The sequence below is a fragment of the Cavia porcellus genome, unplaced genomic scaffold (genome assembly GCF_034190915.1).
Source record: "Cavia porcellus strain 051 isolate PalLab524CR breed Dunkin Hartley unplaced genomic scaffold, mCavPor4.1 scaffold_9, whole genome shotgun sequence".
In the NCBI taxonomy this organism is placed as follows: domain Eukaryota; kingdom Metazoa; phylum Chordata; class Mammalia; order Rodentia; family Caviidae; genus Cavia; species Cavia porcellus.
The window spans coordinates 66,717,062-66,740,000 of record NW_026947492.1 but is presented as its reverse complement, the minus strand read 5'-3'; the positions used below and the strand labels follow the sequence as shown (position 1 = coordinate 66,740,000).

The window sequence follows — 22,939 nt, the reverse complement described above, 5'->3', positions numbered from 1 at the left end:
TAATATGGTCATCTATCTTACACACTATACACACCGTTATATCCTTTAGAGCACTTTCCTTCCCTTTTACTTTTACAATATCCGTTATACATTTTGGATCCCATTATTCTTGTCAGTTATTATTTTTATACTAGTGAGATGATATGATACTTACTAATGTGAGTCATTTATTTCACTTATGAAGATATTCTCAAGTTGCCTCCATTTACCTATAATGACTTCAATATCATCTTTTATTATAGCTCGGTAATATTCTTCTGCCAATAGCCTTCATGCATTATTTCATCAGTAGATTAAAATTCTTGCTATCTCATAAAATGTATCATACTTCTCTATTCCATTTCCATAATGTAATAATTATTGGTAATATTTCAATTTTTAATTCTAGAAAAAATAGTTTTTATTTTGCTATACTTAAGGATTACAAAATATAGAAAAATGAAAATATAGTTAAAACATAATTTTAAATTCCTTGCATAATTTACAGTACTATATTTTTTAAGAAGAGTAGGCTAATTTGTCTAAATTAATAAAACAATATTCATACATTAATATTCAATAAAGTTCATAATTAGTCAGAGTTTCTTAGTTTTACGCTATGATACTTTTTGGCTTATGGGGTCGTTTCCAGGATATTACAAAACAGCTGCTTAATAATCTCCTTAGTGTGTGCTTGAGTGTGTCCCGTGTCCGTTCTGTCTTCTCTTGCTCTGATTACTTGATTGTTTTCAGGAATGGTACTCACATTAGTATCAAACCATCTCACTAAAAATTTCCTTCAATTGAAGTTGTTCTGCTTATTTCCCCAAAGTAAAATAGTATGTAATGATTTGTGAAGGAAGGTTAGTAAGCTTAAGATAGATTGCCGTATCAAAGTTATATATTTCTGACATAGCTTATTGCTGTTCATACTGAATTTGATCACCTAACAAAGGCACTTTTGATCAGGACACTCTTGTTCTCCTATTTCCACCTTTTTTCTTTGGAAATCTACAGCCAATAATTAACCACTTTGCAGAAGCCATTCTTCGCTTCCTTGAGGATAGAATATCCTCAAAAATCAACTTGAATTGCTTTCTTTAAGGAGTCATCTAGTTATATATGTGTTAATTCAGGAATAGATAATATATCAGGCTGCAATCTACTGCACTTTATTTGTCAAACATCCAGGCTTGACTCTGTCCATTTTAACTATCATAATAACTATGTGTTATTAATTTGGGGTATATGCAGAAGGGTGCTTCCTTTTTTTCTGGTAAAATAAGGAGACCATAATTATCTACTTTGTCACCTTCCTCAATCTTAGAATAAAGGAAATTTCACCATTCCCTTTGCTGGATATTTGCAATATAAACAAAACTCTGGAACTAGTTTGTACACAATGCTTCAAGACTCTTTCAACTGACAGAGCCAGAAAGTATGTATATTAATTTATGTAAAATACATATCCATAAATATTTGTCTATCTGTATTTATCTGTTATCCATCTTCATCATCATCAATCTCATGCCAAACATGGTGATTACTTTACCTCTAATTTGATACTACACGAATCATTCTAGTGTTATCTCATGATTACTTGTAACTTCCGAGAGCATCAGAGAGAAACATGGTCTCCACAATTTAGAAGTCATTTACATATTATTTTAAGGCCTATGTTCACTGTTAGCGTTGTTATCACTAAACCTTGGGGTAGAGGAAAGTTTATTCACTATAGGCCAGTGCTTATGTACAGTTCTATGTGTATTTATTCTCAAATTCTATCCATTTCCAAAGTTACTTTAGTTACATATTTATCCACTTTAATTAAATTGGCATGAAATATGAAGTAAAAGACAATAGTATAGAATGGAAAAGAAAAATATTACTGTATGCCAAGTACGTTTCTGCTGTCAAATTCTAGATTCACTCCAAAATGGTATAAATGTTCGATTTGCAGAATTTCCGTTCTTTAGATATGTTGAGGTCATTACTGTTGGCAAGCATTGTCAGTTTTAAGTAAGAAATGCATTTCCAGAATACAAAAGTCTGTATGAGCAGCTCAGCAGTTGCCTAAATGTAGTGGGGAAGATTTGGGAGATGACAGTGAATTGCAGACAGTTTCGCTTTGGGGTAACCAAAGTGATATAAATCTGATTGTGGTCATGGCTGTAAAACTGTCAACATGGTAAAGCCTGCTGATTTATATTTACTCTAAGTTTATAAACTGTGTAGTATGTGAATTTTATTTCAATAAAGCTGGTCCTTAAAAAAATAATAATGTTGAAATCTGTTCTAAACCAGCCTATAGGAAACTCTCATTTTATATTGGCACAGATATAATATGATAATATATAATGATAATATGATTACATTCATCACAGGGAGTTGGTATATATATGTGATATTTCTTAATTCTTTTTTAATCCCCTTCTATCTCACCTCTCTTCCTGCTCATTTTCTTTGAAAGAAAGACAGAAAGAATAGAAATAGAAAGAAAGAAAGAAAGAAAGAAAGAAAGAAAGAAAGAAAGAAAGAAAGAAAAAGAGAAAGAAAGAAAAGAGAGAAAGAACATTCATATTTCACACATGTTATTTAGCACATGATGATCACATACCTCACAAAGACTTGGTGAATATACCCAGCGCTTTCCAATTCCCTCTTTCTTTAACTTTTTTTTTCCCTCCCTTTACTCCTTTCATCTCTCAGTTCCCCACCACCACCAAGGACAGAGATCAAGCTCACTACTTAAACCTTGCTTCTCTAATCTATATCATTTACCATTACAGTCTCAAGGTGTATGCATATTCCAACCTGGGACTCAGGTTTATCTTTCTTAATGGCAGACTAACTCTCCATTGTGTATAAATATCACATTTTCATTATATATCCATCCATTGATGTGAAGACTGCTTCCAAAATTAATTTGATATGAACTGTGCTGCTATAAACTTGAGTTCGGGTTTGAGTCATTTTGCACTAGCCAGAAGGAATGTTTAGATATTCAAAATGCTATGAAAAATATGAGTCTTTACTTACTCTAATTGAGAAGGTAATGAAAGAGAAAGAGATGGTTATCATGAGAGAGGATTACTATCTGAAAAGCAGTGCTATAGTGCTGAAAAAGATGAGATAATTTATAAATAATTGCCCTGATAGGAAGAGGAAATGTTGTCCCTGTTTTTGTCTCTCTTAGCATTAACACTACTTAAAATGAGTTTTGATGAATGTAAAAAAGCCAGTATTGAGCAGAAACAATATAGCATCTTTTAAGTGGGCAAATTATTGGTATTGGATACTTAAAAAAAATATTAGACCCAAGAAGGAGCTACATAACTTCCAAGAGAGAAAATTTTATCTTCATAGAAGTTGTTTCTTACAAGATAATGTATTTGTGGAAAGCCATTACCATGTCTTCTTTACCTTATAACGTTAGCTGTTGCTATTGTTTACGTTTTCAATATTACCCTGAAGAATTATAATGTCAGATTACTTTGAAATCATTAGTCAACTGTAGATATTAGGAATTGCCAATATTTTTAAGCCAATATGATTTTACAATTCTTATACCTCTTATAAAATGAATAATATACTTTGAGGGAAACTTTGGTTTCTTCTTTGTTTAGTAGATCTAGCGTTATGCACGAAAGCTTTGTCTTACAACAAGCTATTCTTAATATATTTTTAACTTGCTTAGAATAAATGTACAGTTTATAACACTAAATTAGTCAGAATGTAATCTTCAGTCTCCCTGGTTATCACTGTATTTTATAAATATAGAAATGAGCTCTACTGCTCTGAGTAAGCACTGAGTACATGGTGATCGTTTCATTGATGGTATAAAATTTCTTTTCATACTGCAGCCACTATCGTGGTCATGACTTTAAACAAGTTCTTAGAAGTTAGAAATTTGTTCTTTAGCATGTAGTTCTTCCACACAAACTCATGATGGGAGAAATACACTTCATGGGATTTCAGAGATATCATTTTTATTGAAAACACTGGCAATTCCATACTTTCACTGAAGGATAGAAAACTTGTTGGATTATATTTTTCAGTATAGTGTACCTAGTATGGTGTATACCATATATATGAGTATATATCATAATGAGGAAAATACCTAAACCTTCTTCCCAGACTGTTATCATTCATATTCAGTGGAACTTACTGAGTTTCAACTGTAATTTTATGATCCTTCTTGCACAAATATACTTTTCATGAATGACCTCATACAATGTATTCAGAAGCAATTTAACCCAGGCTAATTATCCAGTGTAGGCTTGCATTGGTTCTCTCACCACTGAGACAATGGCAAAGATACTTTATGTCTCTATGGTTTATTTATGTCAATTGTAAAAATTAAATATTACCAGCTATCTAGTAGCTACATGAAATATGTTAAGTAGTTTTAAACAGCCCATAAACTGCTTCTACATAAAGCTTGTTACAAAATTAGTTAGATTTACTTGAATTAATTATAAAACTAAAATATTTGCATGTGAAGCACTTATCAAATGAGAACAGAAAAATGTATTTATCCAGTTCATTGGGTCTGAAGCTCATATAATTACACTTTTCACACTTTTATAGCCATACAACATAGAGGAAACTACAAGTTACTTAGAAATATTTAGTCATGAACCATTTATCTTGCCTAAATTTGTTAGTTACTTTGTCTACTTCATTTGTTGTTGCTTTGTTTTATTTTGTGTATATGTTTTAATTTTAACACAGCACCACAAATACAGAACATCTCTGCTCATTCTAAAACTGTGGACTATTTAAAAAATAACAGCAAGATAGACCATTTCCTTATTTGTCTGTTTTCCTAAACATTCTTTTTAAAAATACAGCACAAAAATAGAGAAAATTTTCTTTGTAAGCTTCTGGTCCTTGCCAAAGTCTGCTCCACTTGGTGTCCTGGCTGCAGAGAGTGATGGGGAGTGGGTGGTTAGCACTGGCTCTTTCTAGAACACTCATTTCTAGTGGTGCTTCAGTATGTTCCCATGCCTGGATACATTTCCTTGAAAAGACTGGAATGACAAAAGCAAAGCGAAAGACCTGTTACTAAGTGTGTCACATTTTTTTTTTTTCATTTTTATTTTTTAATCAGGAGATGTTTGCAGTGCAGAATGTTTCTCTTCTCTCTGGGGAGTTGTGCATATCCATTGAACATCTTAGTTTCTATCTTATCTCCTTCCCTTTTCCCCCTTGGCTCTATCACTTGACCATTTTCTCATTTGAGAAAGTTCTGTCTCCCTGCTTCCTACACTCAATGTTTTATTTTTCTCTTTAGGTATATTTTGAGATTTTCATAAGAGAGAAACAATGTGACATTTTAGTTTGCATGTCTGGTTGATGTTACTTAACAGTATGGTTTTAAGGTGCATACATTTTCCTACATAGGACTCACGTTTATCCTAACTTGTAAGATGACACAATAGAGATGAGGTGATTAAATCATTTGCCTGGCGCCCCTAAAGTGATGGAAACAAGACATTTGGCAAGTGATTTCACAGTGTAAATGTGTGCAAGAGGTGGGGAGAAGAATTTAACAATATATCACAGCCTTTTGTACTTGATATGTCCCGAGAATGAGGGGCTTTACAATTTTAAATAATACTAGTATAATATGATTAGGTTTATCTTTGTGTGGATTAATTTAATGTGGAAGAAGCTATTAAAAAGTTTTAATCATACAAATGCTAAAGAAGTAAAAAATAGACCCTTTAATACATTTCTTTTCTGTTTTAGTCAATAAGCACATGGACTCTTGGTGGCCTTTTCAGTCCTAGGATCTGTGGTTTTAAGTTGGAAGTAATTTAAGGAGTTAGTCTTTTTTTTTTTTCCACTTGGAAATGGTTTTGTCTATTTAATTAGATTTCAAAAAGAATTTTTTTCTGATAAGAAATAAGAATAGTAATATAGATAATTATTTCTTTTGTTGTATCTGTTGAACTCCAAACTATGTAGGTCATGAACACACTGAAGAATGTCTTAAAACTACAGGCTGATTATTTAGTGTAATGTCTACAGAACTCTTTGTTCATTAGAATAGTCAGAAGCTGTAATTGGCATAATCGTGAGGGTAATACAAATAATTGGGGAAGAAAAATACAGAGATGTCAAGATGATTGAAAATTTACATTTAAAATATAATTACTTAGAAGAAGTATGATTCTTAACAGGAGGAAATATAAGTAGCTAATTTTATTTTATATTGTAGTAGAATATTAATATTTACATGTATATATTTGGAATACAAACATTTATATTTTTAGTAGGAAAAGCTAGACTTCAAATCAATACGTAATTTATAAAATACTAAAAATAAATTGGGAACATAATTTGAGGCCAAAATTGGTGAACTTTTATTTTGCCTATGTATCTATCACTTATTTAAGAAATATGAAAAGTTTTACTTAGGATAGTTATTTACTTTTTAAAATTCTTTACATATAAAAAATCATTTTTCTTTCATAAAATCAGACTAAAATCTAGTTTAGGACTTAGAGGAATGCTACAAATTATGGCATTTTCTATAAATTTTCTAGGATTACACTGCATAACTAAGGCTATCAAAAAACTTTATTGTTTCTTTTTAGACCCAAAGTTTGGGGGGATTGTGCTTCGTGGCCCCGTCACGTCATTTGCCAATGGCACCTGCTTCAATCCATCCATCTTTGCACTCATTAGAATTCCGGGCCTTGAAACAGTGCAACACTGGCTTAGGATCCCGTTCTTCATTTCTTTTCTCCTGGCCACCATTGGAAATGGGCTCCTCATCACCATCAACCACTCTGAGCACAGTCTCCATGAGCCCATGTATGTCTTCTTGGCTATATTGACAGGTACTGACCTGGGCCTGAGCCTATACATTACCCACACAATGCTGGCCATCTTCTGGATTCAAGTAAGGGAAACTCTCTTGGACTCCTGCCTTATCCAGATGTATTTTACTCACACTTTACAGTGCATGGAGTCTGGCATTCTCCTGGCCATGCCTTTGATCAATATGTTGCTATCTGTGAGCCCTTGAGGCATTCTGCTATTCTGACTAGGAAGGTGCTAATCAGCATTATCATCGCAGTGACCGTCCGGGCATCTGTTATCATCATCATGTGTCCACTTCTAATTAAACAGCGCCTGAAGCATTTCCAGAACACACTCCTAGCTCATTTTTACTGCAAACATAGGGCTGTGGTGAAGCTGGCTGCCGAACACATCAGAGCCAATAAAGCCTGTGGACACTTTGTGGCCTTCTCAGTCCTTGGATGTGATGTAATCTTCACTTCATTTAATTTTATTTTTTACTTTTTTTCATTTTTTTATTTAAATGAAAAAAAAAACAGTATAAGGGTATGAGTAATACAGAATTTCAAAAAAAAGTAAGAAATCACTATAAATAGATTACATATTGTCATCTTAGAAATAGTTGTTCAAGTTACAGCATTAAAGCATACAAAGTGGACATTCAAACATTGAGACTGCAAACAGTTGTGTTCAGTGATCCAACAAAAACTTAGTAATATGGTCATCGATCTTAACACACCTAAACACACTTGCAGTTATATCCTTCAGAGCACATTTTTTACTCTCTTTTTTACAAAACATTTACACATTTTCAGTTTTATTACTCCCATAATTCTTATTACTTTTTTATTGAAGAGAATAAAACCAAATAAGACAAAACAAAGCAGTCAGTCAAAACAAAGGATGGGCAGAGCACATGATGTAAAAACAGAATACAAGGTAATCAACAATGGTTACCATAGACCTCTTGCTACCTTAAGAAGAATTGCCTATTTCATTAGATATAATAAAATTGAACAAAACAGTACAGAACAAGACCAATAAATCCTAAACATTGGAAACATTACAGGACTTCAAAGGAAGATAATAGTCAAACCAGAATGGGCGACATAGTGAATCTTATTGTCTTCAAAGTAGTTGCCTATTCCCTCAAACTTGATACTATCAAACAGAACAGAAAAGAGTAAAATCAGTCAAAACAAGATCCTGAGAGCAATAAAAAGTTGCTATAACATATTCTGCTAATTTTTTTTTAATTTTCCCCTTAAAAGTAATAATTAAAAATAAACATTTGTTTAAAAAAGGGAGAGATTGAGATAAAAGAGAACATAACATAACAATACATCTCAAACAATAACAATTTCAGCAACCTAGAACTTCAACACAAGATAACCCAACTTAATAGTAGTTATCGTAATGTCTCTTTCCTTGAAATATTTTAATAATGGCTTCAAACATATCAAGGCAGTGTGAAACTATTCAAGTGGATGAAAGTATTACAGGGTATTTAGAACCAGCTAGCGGAAAAAACAAACAAATAATGGTTTCTATATTATCTCTTTGCCAATAAAAAATTTTGTTTATACTATCACACATAATAAAATCCAGTAAGATACAACATGATAAAACCAATGGAGACAGAAGAACAACACTTTGGAGGGACTTCAAAACAAGATGATATTAAATCAGAACTAGCTATTATGATGCCTGTTTTCTTCAAAATCACTGTTAATAGAATCACAGGCAATAATATCAAACAGCCCAGAATAAAGGCATTCCAATTAATGAGTGAAAACTTTATAAGGCTTCAAAGCCACATAATGGGAGATCGTGATTAACACATACTTTTATATATTTGAATCACTTCTTACAAGAGGGAAACTAATCAAACTCATACATGTGAGTTTGATTTATTTAACTTATGAGATCTCAAGCTGCGTTCATTTACTTATAAATATCACAGTGTGATCATTCTTTATAGCTGAATAGTACTCCATTGTATAAAAATACCACAATTTTGTATCCATACCTCAGTTGATGGACACTTGGGTTGCTTCCAAGATCTGGCGATTACAAACTGTGCTGCTTCATTTTCTAGTCCTATACCTTTATCTTACATACTGTCTTTAAATTGCCCCAGGAGGAGGCATGCTTTAAAACACTGAACACATGCACAGGCCACATCTTTCTTCAGTTCTACATCCTCACATTTTTCACATCCTTCATACACAGATTTGGCTTCAATGTTGCTCCATATGTGCACATTCTCATGTCCAAACTTTACCTCCTAGTTCCACCCTTGCTCAACCTTATCATCTATGGAGTGAAAACCAAACAGATCCGAGAGGGAGTAAGCAAGATGTTCATTCGCAAGGGCTAAATTGAAAAGCGTCCCTCAATAACATACCTTGTAATTCTAGTTATGCAGAATGGTAGTATGATAATGTATGGTTATTATTTTTTGTTTTTAAAAATGCAACAAAAATGGTACAATTCTGTTCCCAGTACCGAAAAAAGAAAAGGTACAAATTTCAAATTACGGTTGTAGGAGCATATCAATGTTTAATGCATTGCATATTGCTATCTTCAAAGTAGTTACTCATATTACAAGATATAGACGTGGAAATTGATCAAATAGTGTAGGGACAAACCTATCTTTTCAATGAACTATTAGCATTTACTTGTAAATCTATCTTAATTTCTTTGTGTGCATATATATATACATATATATATTCCACAGAATACATAAAATTCTATAAATAAAATTGCAGATAATATCATATTTTCATATGGAATTTTAGTGATTTTAATGAAAGCAGATAACTTTTTCCATTAAAATATCATTTAATTTTATTTTACATTTACTAGTATTTTTTCCCTTGAGGTTAATCTATTTTACACAATAGCAGTCTAACATTTATGATTTTTATAGTTAATACTAATTGAAGATATTCTCATATTTTTACAAGACTCATAGAAGCACGGCAGAATGTTTATATTTTGATTATCAATAAATTCTCAATTCTCTTAAGGACACATTAACTATTAAAATTCATATGTAATGTGATAAAATAAGGATTAAATTTCTGTTCTTTTGCTGCTCCCTTTTATCTCCCTATCTCCCTTGTTACTCTCTCTCTCTCTCTCTCTCTCTCTCTCTCTGTCTCTCTCTCACTGTCTCTGTCTCTCTCTCTGTCTCTCTCTGTCTCTCTCTCTGTCTCTCTCTCTCTGTCTCTCTCTCTGTCTCTCTCTCTCTCTCTCTCTGTCTCTCTGTCTCTCTCTCTCTCTCTCTGACTCACAGTGTGTCCCCTACCTGATTATCTTACTGGAATTAAATGGAGACACAAACTATCATTAAATACTGTTTCATCAACCTTACGTTTTCTACCAGTTACTTCTTGCAGGCTCCTTGAGCTTTACAGTTCATTAAATTTTATACAATCTTTACCTTTGTTTTCTCAATGAATTTCTGAAGGAAGAAAAAACCTTTTGTGGAATAATCAGAAGAAGCAGTCATGTATCTTCCTTGTATTCTATATGCTAAATCGATGAATATAAAAGGAGGCTTCTTTGTCTATAAATCACTGAAGTTACGCTTCTAAATTGCTCAAAAAGCTAATCATTCTATTAAGGTGTATTTTTCACAGCACCTTCAAAGTTGATAACTATAATTCAATGGGCACACATTATAATGAATTGTAATAAAGTGCCTAAAAATGTCATCTTTGTCTGTATTTACTAAAAACAGTAAACAATTTTTGAGCAGAACTGTGATTGAGAATCATCAAACTGCAGTCTCAAAATGCACATTGGTATGTAACAAAGTTTATATGGACCTATTTTAATGTTGCTATTCAATTTGTTTTTTTTCTAATTCCCTTTTCTACTTGGCACAAAATAGTACACATGAGTCATCCACACAGAATCCTGGCTGCACAGCCATGGCCCAATCTGTTTAGAAAATGACTGCATCATTTAACATCATAGTAAGCGATACATAGGAACCTGCCTGTTTTTCCCTTCCTTCACATCACTGTGGTTTTCTATCCCAATTTATTTCTACAATCTCAATAAGTATGAAATGGTGTCAGGGCAGAACTGATTTGAGTTTTTAGGAGCTAAACATGTTAAAGACCGTCATTGGAAATTTATATACCTTGCTTAGTGAAAAGACAATTAAAGTCCACACCCATCTTTAAGTGACGTAACAGCTTTTCCAATATTTTGTTATGCGTTCTTTTCCAACTTTCACATTAGTGCATACTGGTTATAAAGATGAATGAGTTGATTTTTGCAGATCTGTACATCCATATAACATTCTTAGTCTTTCTCCCCCATGACCTCTGGGTCCATCCTCTCCACTCGACTCAGATATTGGTGAAGACAAGGGTTCAATGTGTACAATTCATTTCAATCACATTCATGCACTTTATCATCCACACTATAACCACCATTCCACCATTTTGGCCTCCTTCTCTTTCTCTTGTCTAACAATAGAATCCCCTTGATTGTCCTATTTTAAAAAGATTCCACGTAGGGGAAATATGTAATATTTCTTTCTGAATAATGGCTTATTTTTGATCAGCATTATAATCTCCATATCCACCCATATTACTGTAAATGACAACACTCAATTTATTATGGCTGAATATTACTCCTTGTGTAACGTTTCCTTTATCTGTTTGTCTGTTGATGGCCACAGATTGGTCCCAGGTAACCCCAGGTAATATTAGATGTGGGGTGCTATATATTGGAGAAATATTTAAGATAAATTTAACAAAACTAAATAAATATTAATCAAAATTTCATTTTTATTTGATGTTTCTAAAATATTAGAAAATATACAGTGTACCTAACATGAGTATAGCATCCTGCTTAATAGAAAAACAGTTTAAATTAAGTTAGATGCAGTTTTGACAAAGAATAGCAAGAAGTCATTAAACATACAATGCAATTAAGAGAAATCAGCACTACCATAGAATTATAGGAAAAAATTTCTCAGATAAACATAGTTAGATACATCTTCTTAGTACTTTCCAGAAATTTTTTACTAAAGTCTCAATTTCATGATCATTGCTGAAAAGAGAATGCATTTTCTACATTACTGAACGCTGAAGGCAAAATTATAAGTCATTTTATACCATCACGTGATGAACACAGTAGTAAAAAACTAGCTGTTCGCCTACTGATTAATCACACTTGGTCTTGAAGTTCATCATTTTTCTCATGTACATCACTTTTGCAATAGCAGATTGATAAATAGCACTTAAAAATTTGGCCCAAGATTTTTAGGGAAGTTTTCAGTGGAATTTTCCTTTATGGAGTGCCACAAAATATAAGAAAGTTGAAATGAAAAATTTCCATTAAAAATTCAAAAATTTATTTTGTAACAAAAATTTACTCAAAATCCATAGTATCAGCCACAAATTGAGGTTGGGCATATCTGTCTGTTTCCAAATAAAGAGGCATGATGTGTTCACATCATCTCTTTCATTGAAATTTAAAAGGCTCCCAGAGGAATGATTTTCCCTCCTGTAATGGACCACAACATTCAAAACCAGTATAAGAGGAGACAAAAACATTTAAGACATGAGTGTGCTCTCCAAACTTTGATAATTTGTGATTCACAAAGTTTGTGATCTCAGAAACGTTTAAAAGTTAATTATCTAGAAAAAATTAAAATTGACTGCTTCAATTATGTTAAGCTTTCCATAGGGAGAGAACAAGACCTCTTACTTTGACATGAAAGCACAGACCACAAAGTCACAAATCTGCTTTGTTCTCACTCCATAGATGATAGGGTTGGGGGCCAGGTGGGATGACCACTTAGGGATTGGAAAAAGAATGTTGACACAATGCGGTTTTTTTTTTTTTTTTTTTTTTTTTTTTTTTCCAAATCGGTGGGTGAGGAAGGAGAAAAGTGATGGTGTACAGAAAGTACACTTTTCCCCCACATGTGACCCACATGTCCTCAGTGCTTTATGGTGAGCATCTCGAGATGAGAGGTGGAACACTGCACGGAGAATGTAAGCATAGGAGATTCAAACCAGGGCCACATCCACAAGGAGAAAGGAAGCTACAAATAGACCATATATAGCATTCATGCGAATGCTGGCAAAGGCTAATTTCTCAATGCCCATGTGCTCACAGTAGGAGTGGGCAATAACGCGGGCACCACAGAAAGGCAGATGATGAGTTAAGTACACAATGGGTAACATGAGCAAGACTGGGCTAATTACAATACCCGCACCGATCCCTGCCAACACCCTGGGTGTCAGAATGGGTGTATAATGCAGTGGCACACAGATGGCCACATAGCGGTCAAAGGCCATGGCCAACAGGACTGTAGACTCCATTCCTGTGAAGGTGTGTATTAAAAACATCTGAGCAACGCAGGTTCCAAAACTGATTTCATGTGCATCAATCAGAAGATAGCTAACATTTGAGGCACTGAGGATGTGGAAAGTGCTAGATCTATAGCTGATAAGATGGCGAGAAAACAGATCATAGGCTCCTTCAGTGCAGGGTCAGACCAGATGACCAGGAGAATTCTAGCATTGCCCAGCAGAGCTTTTAGGTAAACAGAGCAAAAAGGCAGGGAAATCCATCGATGGGAAGCCTCCAGCCCAGGCATATCTACAAGAAAAAAAGGTATCTGGGTGGAAAGCGATAGTGTTGGTGTGAATCATCGTGACACTGATCAGAAGAGGTGTGGCTGACCAGCTCTAGAAGGAAAATGAAGACTTAGAAATGCTTAAGTCAAAACTTCTCTGGTAAACTTATCTTCTATGTGTAATTTTGTTACCTAAACACCCATGTTAAGATTCAAGACTATTAAATACAGGCAATTATGGGCAATGATTGAGCACTTTTCAAGTTGAAAACAAACTAATTTCACATTAGGTTTTGGTAATAAGATTTTCTGTGGCTCAGACTTTGTCTAAAATCAAGAACCAACTTTCACTAGCCAGAAGCTTTGTTTCTAATTACAATCTCTAGTCCTCTCCAGAGACAAATCCATTCTTTCCTGAAGTACCTTTAAAAATCACCAAAATGTGGATACTCATACTACACAAAGAACTTAACAATGTAAAGAGACATTGTGATTTTTTTTTCTAGAAATACAGAATAATAAAGAATGCAGCACAATTTGTTAAAGTTAGGTATTTAACTTAAATATTTTAATAAATCTTTATAATTTCAGTCACAAAAAGCTATCCTGTGCTTTACTGATCATTTCTTTCTCTTTTTAACTTTAACTTTGTACCACTGTAGCTTCAGTATATTATACCTCGGAAATGAAAACAGTCACACAGAGTTATGAAACATCGAACATAGAAATCCGCACCAGTAGAAAACACATGCTTGATAAATATTATGTTGAAATTTATTAATATCAATTCTAACTGTTATAGCTATCCAATTCCCAGAAAAATTCCAGGATATCCAATAATTGTACCCTTTTCTGCATGGGGAAGTAAGGTTTCTTGAAAGGTTGGGATCTGAGAGAAACATAACCCAATATTGGCAGTCAGCACTAGATTGGGCTGAAGAAATCTTTGCTCTGAGTTCATATCATTTAAACTTTTTAATTTTTACATTCACTCTTCTCCCTCACTATCTTCCTTCCTTTTAACTTTCTTTCTATTTTTCTTTTTTTTTTTCTTTCTTTCTTCCCTCCTCACCTTCTGAATTTTCAATAAGTAAAGTAGAGAAAGAAGACCTCACCACAAAACAGGGAGAGAGAACCGGAAAAAGGAAAGATAGATGAAAGAAAAAATGAAAAAAGAAAGGAAGTAGAGAGAAATGAGGAGGATGAAGAGTCTTACAGAACTGAATCAAAATCCCAATTTTGAAAAGTGTTTTATTATAGTTTTATTTTTCTATTTGTTTTATGAAAAAAATCATAACCAAACAATGAGGATATCTATGGTTATTATGATATCTATCACTATCATCCAAAAATTTAAAAATAACATATGCTGTCAAGAATATAGTAAAAGGGGTGCCACTGCACTGCTGCTGGGAATATTATCTTGGAAAAGCATTATGGAAATCATACAGGGATTCCTTAAAAAGTCTAAAAGTAGAAATTCCAACCTATCCTGCTGTCACTCTCTGAGATATCTTCAGCAAAACTTCAAATAACCATATTACAGGAATACATGCATTAGAGCATATGTTTATAGGACCACTCCTTACAATAGACATTTTAAAAGAGTTTTGCCCAGCCAATAAACTCTCCAAGTCTGTACCCAGAAGTTCATGTCTAATCTCATGTTTTACCTCTCTCTCTCCTTTTGTAATCAGCTTCATAGGTCTGCACTTATTTTTAGTCCCCTGATAGCCTTACCTGCTATTATATTTATTGAAATCTATACACCTTTCATACACAATTTTTTTTTTGAAAATGGAGATAATTGTTTATACAACAACTTTAATTTCCTCCTACAAGTTAGTATTTTCGGAACTGAATAGTGACAGCCTAACACAATAAAAACTTTCTGTAAGGATATCTTTCTGTAGTAGTGAAATAGAAAATACCACTTTAATAAATTCCTTTGTGGCCTGTTACTTAATTGTTAGATAGGAGTCTCTGTTCAGCATCCATTGCCCCACACATTTAATGGGAAATCTGTCTTCCAACAGGGGCAAAGAAGACCCCTCATCTGCCTCTGAAAGAAAGGAGTTTTGTAATGTAAGTACACAACTCAGAGGCCTTGGGATTGTCTGACATTGAAGGTAGTGCAGATGCATTGTTTGGCCCAGGCATAACATCTCAGAGTCTCTGGAGAAAGCTCCCATTTTCAGAACCAGGTAGCGAGGGACTGACATTGAGGCATACACCTGTTGCCTTCCACTATCCTCTGGAGACACATGTTGTCAATTAAAATTCAGAAATAGAAAATCATGTTGACTGTAATGGCATTACATATATGTATTAATAAAAATGAAAATGAGAAAAATGAATCACTGAAATTTTAAGTAAACTCATTGTAAGTGTTGTGGGGTTGAATGTAAGAATGTATACCTAGAACCTTTCCAAGTAGATGCTCAAGACAATAGCAAGGGAAATTAATTGGGATTTTAAAAGATGGACATCGACTGTACTCCTTCAGAGTGACACTGTATAGAATGATGGACATCCACTATACTCTCTCAAAGTGAAATCATTAAATAATATTTATGTGGTGCTGCTATCAATAACTTGAAGCATATAAAGATTTCTGAAGCAATTAAACAGTATGTATCCCTAGAAGACAGGAAAATTTGTTGGAAATGTATTTTTTATGCTTCACAAGAAAAACTAGTTGCACTTCTTTATTTTTACTGATAAATATAATGCATATATTAATGGGGTAAGTTGATGCAATATTTCTATGAGCTGAAAATCGCATATAGCAAATTTCTATGTATTTTATACACATAACACCTAAATATGAAATTCAGAGCGCTATGTTTAAAGTTCAATGAATTTAACAAAGTTTTGCAACCATCACCATTTCCAAGACTTTCCCTTAACCCAAAAGAAGCTCCACCCAGAAGCTCTACAAAATAATTGTCATTTCCCTCTTCTCCTAACTCCTTGTGACTCTATTTTTTGCCTGTGTCTTTTTTAGATTTTCACACAAATGGAATCATACACTATTTATCATTCTCTGTCTGGATCATTTTGTTCATAGTATATTCAAGTTTATCCAAATACATTGCAACATGTTAAAGAAATTCATTCTTTAAATGTGTTTATTTTCTATTAAGTGAAATGAATTCCTTACATACTTGAATATTAACCTTTGATCAGATGTATTTTTCAATTTTGATAAATTTTTATTTTGTTGAATGCTATGCAAAAGCTTTTTGGTTTATTGTAGCTCATTTCTTCATTTATACTTTTGTTAATGTGCTTTTCTCCTCTAATTCAAGAAATTGTTTCCAAGATCAGTTTCAAAGAAGTTTATTGTCTGATTTTCTACAAGTTCCATTCATGTTTTTAAGCCTTACGTGAGGTTTTAATAGATTTAGAGGTAATTATCTTTTACAAATAGTATTATGGAGTCCAATTTCATGATGATCCTTATGGATATACAAGTTTCCTAACACAATTTATTGAAATGATTGTGAATTTTCCAAGGTGTGTTTTTTTGGTGTCTTTACCAAACTTAGTTAATTATTTCGGGGATTCTGTTGTGTAAGAGGGGCCCAGATATCGATTTTTACAGAGATATTTTTTTTTTTCTTGGTACAAATAATCAAAATCAGAAACTTCAGAAAGAACTACCCATTAGACCTTGTTTTTGTTTCTTTTACTTTTTACTTTTTACTTTTTTAAAATTTTGAGATATTAAACAGATGAGACTCAAACTTGAGATCTTCCTGCCTTAGCTAAGATTTACAAACTTGGCTGTTCCAAACTATTTTGATTTCGACAATTTTGTAGCAATTGAAATCAGAGAGTGAGAGTTTTATATGCCTTTTAGCATTGTTTTCACCATTTCTACAAAAACTGCCATCAGAAGTTTGTTCAGAATCTATATATCACTTTAGCAAACCTAGAGATGTTAATGATGTTTATTCCCTTTATCAGTGAAATTTCCTGTTGGCTTTTTATCACCAAGATGTGATACCTGACATCCACAGTTTAAAAACAAAGTGACTTAGTGTGGCTCATGGTTTCATGGCCTTCAGGATGAACTAGCCTGCCTCCAAAGCAGGAATAACATGGAAGACAGATTTGGCAGAGGAAGGCTGTTTCCTTCATGTTAGGGACAGCAGGGGAACAGTGGCTGGGGATCAGATATGGCACCCAAGGTCACACTCCCATGACCCACCCAGATAAACTCAGATGTGTGCTGCAAATTGTCCCCTCAGCAGCTGCTCAGCCAATCAACCTAAAGCAATTAAGTTAACCTCTCTTCAGTCTTAGTAGAAGTGATGAAGATAAAGACATACATAGGTCTGCCAATAAATTTCCTGAGTGCCCTTTTCACTATGGATTTTCAGGGGAAGACTACCTTAGGTAGCAATTGTTATTCAGCCCCACCTCCTTAATGGACTACATTGACTTTTGATTCTGACCTACTTTCTGCAGCACAATGGCTCCTAGTACTTCACTGCACAAGATGCAATTCTCTTTTATTCTCAAGCACTCTGTTGGGAATGGTTAACTAACAAGGTTTTTTCGAGAAAATACTTGTGAATATAGTATCCACCCACTTATGAGATGGTGATGATGCAGTAAGCATAAATAAAATTCTCAGCAATTTAATAAGACAATAGAAAATATTTCCAAGTAGCAACTATGATAATATTCATACTTCAGAAGCTGTAATACTCTGTCTATTTGAATTTAGTGTCTGTGTGTCATCAGGAGGCCAAGGGCAGAAATATACACAGACAAAACAATAGATCCATAAGAAAGGTCACGTTCTTCAGAACTGATCCAAATGAAGTTTAGTATAATCTGGCAATGAGAGCATAATCAGACTGGCAAATTCAGCAGCTGTTGGCAGAATCTCATCAATGCACTTCTTGAAATTGTATTTTTTCCTCTGGTACAAAAAACTGAAAGAATAAATAAACTCTAACATCTATAATAAATATTGTGATATTGGAAAAATTTTTCAAAAGAAGAAAGGAGCTGGGATTGGGAGAAGGGAAAAGGAGAAAGGCAAAAGGAAACACTGCAATTTAATTATAGTATCTCTTAGTTCCTTGAAAAGGAAAGTTTGTGCTAATATCATTTGGAGAATATTTTATGCCTATATCTCATACTCTGAGTAAGTACTTTAAGGATAATAAACAAGGAATTAATTATTACTATTCTATTATTGTGTTATGATTTTTTTTACATTTTCCCATAAAATAAAAAATATAAAATGGTTAAGCCTATATCTCAAAGCTTGAAAAATTAAAGCAATATTATTCCTTTCACTTGCCCTCAAATTCCATGGTTACATTATTTTAATACCCTAGTAAATGAATTTAGTTTTTTATTGAGAACCAGTCAATCCATCTATGTGGCTTTACTGCAATATCTTTCATAAAGCTTTTCCCAAAAAACATACATAAAAACCTTTTTCCTGCATAAAAACATAATCTTAATATTGTGATTTTCTTGGGAGGAATTATTTCTGGGGTGGTTGGTTTCAAAATTTCAAAGTGTTATAATACAGTGATTTCACAATCATAATATTTATGAAAGCTGAAATTTATTTTTGTCTTCTTCAACGTCCTTTCAACTCTGATAATTTAGCAAATCTGAAAGACACCAAATTCTCACTCTTCTTTAACACTTCTCTAAAATCTCCATAGTTACTGGGAATCACAGTGGAGTTTGTGTCAGTTTAATATCAAATCAAAATGTTGGTTAATAGGTTACTGAATGGCAGCAGATATCAATATACACTTTGGTACACTTTACTGAAATAATTTTCATTATACCAAAAAAATGTCATGTATTTCTTCCCAAAGCTTCAAAATGTAACATGACTTTTACAAAGCTCTAAATGTAATTATGTATCTCCTAGCAATTGGAATGCATCTAATACACACGTACTAACTAAAATACTTATGAAATGTTATACAGTGTCTTCAAGATTTATTAACACATTATCTTGCCTAATGTAACATAAGCAAAAGTAAGAAACTATTTCAAAGTCAATGTATAGCAAAATGTGGTTCAGAAAATTCAAGTCATACTGCTCATTCTTCCATTTTTGAGGTCGTGACATATGTGTTTTACTCATAATAAGAGAAGGGGCTTTGAGTTGTTACCGACAGAATTGTAAGTTTTCAAAAGTTGGGTTTTAACAGGTTATCAAGACAAGAGAGCCATTCTCCCCTTTCAATGCACTCTTGCTCCCAGTGCAATATTTTTACACGAGGACGTACGTGTGTCCTAAAACATTATATAATATCTTTTCAGGTTATTATAACCAAATTTCTACACTTAACTTACAATTTCGCTATGAGATACTATATTGGATGACTACATTTTTATCTTAACAACTATTTATTTTACTGCATGAATGTGAATAGTTCAATTCCAAAACCACAATTTGACCATGTGAATAAAGACAGTTGTACAAATATATATATATATATATATATATATATATATATATATATATTTTTTTTTTTTTTTTTTTATAAACCTGACCACCATAGTATTTATGATTAAAAGTCTAAGTTTCTTTCTGAGGGCTTTGTAGATGTTTACAGTTGGGGGAAAACTGTACTTGGAAAGGTATTATGCATATTTTTGCCATTGAATCTTATGTTTCTTTTTATGGCAGCATATTGATATGTGATGTTTGGAGACAGTGAATAGTTTACTGCACAAAACATTATCACACCATGAAAACTGGACTGGAAAACTTTAGTAAGAACATCATTACTTAAAAATGGCTGCTTAGTGTCTGGTCAAATCAGCTGCAAATACTGTGTGTAGAAACTGTTCCTCAACAAGATATTAGGAATTTAGTTAATTTCAGCAATGCAGTTTGTAATGCTACTAGGATAGAAGTTATTATATAATATACCGAGATTTAAAATCGATTTAAAAAACAAACAAGTTTTCATTTAAAAAATAATTTTGGTTTTTGTATTACAAACTTAAATACTGTTTAATTTGATGAGCATTAAAGAAATACAATACCTCCTGAAAGAAAACACTTTAAATAATGTTACTGCATATGTTTGTGAATAAATAGCTTCCAGAAAATTCATCAAATTTATCTCATCTCCAAGAAAGAAAGAAAATATAATTTTTCTTTAATAATGCAGGAAATACTGAGAATAAGCATATTTCCATATTCTTTATACTATCATCTGTGAAATCAATCCTGAGAATTTAGTGAATTCTCTATGATTTTTACTGAAAATATAATTAATCCATTTTATCTATTAATGAATCCTGAAAAGATCTCTACTAGAACACAATGTAACGGTGCCAGTGAATTACAGTGTTTTAAAAAATCATATTATCCACATCCTGCATACTACTGTTTAAAATTCTATGAACCATTTTTGTAATCTAATTATAATTTTTGATTCACAAAAGTTTTCACCAGCAGTAAATAAGAAAATAAATTAAAAATTGCCAGTGATCTAAAGTAAGGGTGGATTTCTTTCATTATATGACTTCTCCAAATACGTGAAAGAATACCAAGGTAGTCCTAAGTGACCAATATTTAAAATGTATTTTTTAATTTAATACTTTCTAGGAATCATCTACATTTAAAATGTGTCAGTCCCCAAAGTTGAAATTTCTACTTCAGTCAACAAACAGAGATCATTTTAGAAAACAAAGTAGACGACAATGTTAAAGTTTGCTTAAATATATTAAAAAATGCACACACAGAGACAGAGACACAGAGACAGAATAATTAAACACAATTTCAAATCATAGTATTAAAATTCCATGCATTTAAACTCATAACCTACATTTTCATTCCTTTAAACAAGCATTGATTTCAGTTAATTCATGCTTTTACATAAAGGGAGTGCATGGCACAGAGAGGGCACATGGTGCCTACAGATTTTTATGAAATGTAGAGAAAAGGAAGCTAAAATGGGAGAGAAAGACTACACATTTGTAAAAGTTTAGTATCTCAATGATGACAACATAGAACAAAACATTGTCAATTATATTGGAGAAATTTATCAAAACCATTTCCCATTTTCATTTAAATTTGTGATATTATACTTAAAGAGAAGCAAAGAACCTGAAATAAGTAGCTCAAGGTGCAACATGCCATTTCTAACCCGAGTTATGAAGTTTTGAATCCATTGCCACAGTTAAAACAAAAGGAGTTCAATGGGCAAGATTTTACATCCTGTAAAGGACTCTAACACTAAATTACTAACACAAGAGGACATGAACTGCTTTAAGACATGAGAGTATTCTGTAAGTTTGTTAATTCAGAATCTATAAAATTTGGTAATCTGACGAACATTTAAGAAATAATCATCCAAAAATGCTAAAATTTGTTATTTCAGATCTATCCATGCCCTTCAGAGCCAGACAGATGTGAAAGCACAGACCACGTAGTCACGAATCTGCTTGGTTCTCACTCCATAGATGATAGGGTTGAGGGCAGGTGGGATGACCACGTAGAGATTGGCAAAAAGAATATGGGCATAATGCGGGATTTTTTGCCAAGTCGGTGAGTGAGGAAGGAGAAAAGTGATGGTGTATAGAAAATACACATGATCCCCACGTGTAACCCACATGTGCTCAGTGCTTTATGACGAGCATCTTGAGATGGGAGGCGGAACATTGTACGGAGAATGTTAAGCATAGGAGATTCCAACCAGGGCCACATCCACAAGGAGAAAGGAGGCTACAAATAGACCATTATAGCATTCATGCGAATGCTGGCACAGGCTAATTTGGCAATGCCCATATGCTCACAGTAGGAGTGGGCAATAATTCGACCATCACAGAAAGGCAGACGATGAGTTAAATACACAATGGGTAACATGAGCAGAGCTGGGGGCGCAATACAATACCCGCACCAATCCCTGCCAACACCCTGGGTGTCAGAAAGGTTGTATAATGCAGTGGCACACAGATGTCCACATAGCAGTCAAAGGCCATGGCCAACAGGACTGTAGACTCCATTCCTGTGAAGGTTTGTATCAGAAACATCTGAGCAACACAGGTTCCAAAACTAATTTCATGTGCATTAAACCAGAAGATACCTAGCATTCGAGGCACTGAAGATGTGGAAAGTGCTAGATCTATAGCTGATAAGATGGCAAGAAAGCAGAACATAGGCTCCCTCAGCGCAGGGTCAGACCAGATGATCAGGAGTATTGTAACATTGCCCAGCAGAGCCATTAGGTATACAGAGCAAAAAGGCAGGGAATCCATGGAAAGCCTCCCGCCTAGGAATGCCTACAAGGAAAAAGGTGTCGGGGTGCGAAGTTGTAGTGTTAGTGTAGATCATCATGATACTGATGAGAAGTACCTGACAAACTCTTCAAGGAAAATACAGACTTAGCAATGCTTAAGCTCAAATTTGTAAACCTTAACCTCTATCTTTATTATTCTTCCTTAAATAATGAAAAATTTGATTCCTAATAAGAAATAGGCAGAGATTGAACACTTCAAATGGAATGGAAATTGATTTAATAGTGGACT

The 22,939-nt window shown here is 33.4% G+C and overlaps 3 pseudogenes; 1 reads left to right on the top strand and 2 right to left on the bottom strand.

The window, feature by feature from the left end:
- LOC100716238 (olfactory receptor 52A5-like) overlaps nucleotides 1–9,172 on the top strand; it is an 11,125-nt pseudogene extending 1,953 nt beyond the window's left edge.
- Nucleotides 9,173–12,689: 3,517 nt separating this feature from the next.
- LOC100716523 (olfactory receptor 52J3-like) lies at nucleotides 12,690–13,426 on the bottom strand (annotated as a pseudogene).
- An 8,381-nt stretch (nucleotides 13,427–21,807) lies between these two features.
- On the bottom strand, nucleotides 21,808–22,745 carry LOC100716800 (olfactory receptor 52J3-like; annotated as a pseudogene).
- Nucleotides 22,746–22,939: the final 194 nt, after the last annotated feature.